Below are 2225 nucleotides of genomic sequence, written 5' to 3' on the forward strand. Positions count from 1 at the left end.
GCACCCTACTACGGACCTTTAGCAATGGGGGCCGGCCCGAATTATTTATGGAAGGTCTGATGATGATTTTTTTTTTTTTTTTCACCATCTCTTTCTCTCTCTGCCGGGGCCGGCCAAGAGTGCTTTATGGACGGTTTAAAACATGACTATGGATGCAAATGCTCATTTTCCTCCGTGCACCTGGTGATTGAAAACGTGCATCTGGTAACCCAAAAATTATAAAAGGGTTTTAAATACTTTTACCCGTCATTCTATTGATATAGCCCGCTAGGGGAGTGCCCCACTACGGCCCTCTCTCTGTCAGGGCCGTCCTTGGGTGCTTTTTACACACTTTAAGAAATCACGATGGATGCAGATTGCTATTAATCCTCCGTGCAACTGGTGATTGAAAACGTGCATCTGGTAACCCAAAATTTCAAATATGGTTCAAAATGAATTTAAAGGCACCCCTCTCATTGTTGCCCGCTATGGGAGCACCCCACTAAGGCCCTGTCTCGGTCGGGCCCGTCCTGAGTGCTTTATAGACACTTTAAGAAATCGCGATGGATGCAGATTGCTATTAATCCTCCGTGCAACTGGTGATTGAAAATGTGCAACTGGTGATTGAAAACGTGCACCTGGTCACCCAAAACACGGTTCTCTATGCGGTTAGCGGTGTTCCATCTATTCATGTCCGCTTATGGCGCACCCTACTACGGACCTTTAGCAATGGGGGCCGGCCCGAATTATTTATGGAAGGTCTGATGATGATTTTTTTTTTTTTTTCACCATCTCTTTCTCTCTCTGCCGGGGCCGGCCAAGAGTGCTTTATGGACGGTTTTAAAACATGACTATGGATGCAAATGCTCATTTTCCTCCGTGCACCTGGTGATTGAAAACGTGCATCTGGTAACCCAAAAATTATAAAAGGGTTTTAAATACTTTTACCCGTCATTCTATTGATATAGCCCGCTAGGGGAGTGCCCCACTACGGCCCTCTCTCTGTCAGGGCCGTCCTTGGGTGCTTTTTACACACTTTAAGAAATCACGATGGATGCAGATTGCTATTAATCCTCCGTGCAACTGGTGATTGAAAACGTGCATCTGGTAACCCAAAAATTATTAAAACGGTTTTAAATACTTTTACCGGTCATTCTATTGATATAGCCCGCTATGGGAGCACCCCACTAAGGCCCTGTCTCGGTCGGGGCCGTCCTTCAGTGCTTTATATACAGTTTCATATATTACGATGGATGCAGATTGTGATTGTTTTCCAAAAGACCCGTGTGCATCTGGTAACCCAAAAATTATAAAACTGTTTTAAATCATTTTACCGGTCATTCTATTGATATAGCCCGCTAGGGGAGTACCCTACTACGGCCCTCTCTCGGTCAGGCCCGTCCTTAGGTGCTTTATATACAGTTTAAGATATTACGATGGATGCAGATTGTGATTGTTTTCCAAAAGACCCGTGTGCATCTGGTAACCCAAAAATTAAAATATGGTTCAAAACCCGGGTAACACCACTCTATTTACGGACATGACAGTAGAGCTTACCCCCTGGAGCTATTGACCTCCAGGCTTGTAGGCCCTTACTCACCACCCGGGTATCACCCCTCTATTTCGGGGATGATACCAGCAGGGGACCCCCCCCACCTCCACAACCTCGCATACCAGGTGAACCAGGGCACCCACACTTAAGCACCCCTCCTCGGACATTAAAGCAGATAACCGCGCTGTTATGAACCGCGTGCACCTGGTCACCCAAATGGAACTTGTGCACCTGGTCACCCAAAAGGACCGGCGTGCACCTGGTCACCCAAAGGCCGGCGTGCACCTGGTCACCCAAAAGGACCATGTGCACCTGGTCACCCAAAGGCCGGCGTGCACCTGGTCACCCAAAAGGACCGTGTGCACCTGGTCACCCAAAGGCCGGCGTGCACCTGGTCACCCAAAGGACCATGTGCACCTGGTCACCCAAAAGGACCATGTGCACCTGGTCACCCAAAGGCCGGCGTGCACCTGGTCACCCAAAAGGACCATGTGCACCTGGTCACCCAAAGGCCGGCGTGCACCTGGTCACCCAAAGGACCATGTGCACCTGGTCACCCAAAAGGACCATGTGCACCTGGTCACCCAAAGGCCGGCGTGCACCTGGTCACCCAAAGGACCATGTGCACCTGGTCACCCAAAGGCCGGCGTGCACCTGGTCACCCAAAGGACCATGTGCACCTGGTCACCCAAAG

The sequence above is a fragment of the Oncorhynchus mykiss genome, unplaced genomic scaffold (genome assembly GCF_013265735.2).
Source record: "Oncorhynchus mykiss isolate Arlee unplaced genomic scaffold, USDA_OmykA_1.1 un_scaffold_60, whole genome shotgun sequence".
Taxonomy (NCBI): Eukaryota; Metazoa; Chordata; class Actinopteri; order Salmoniformes; family Salmonidae; genus Oncorhynchus; species Oncorhynchus mykiss.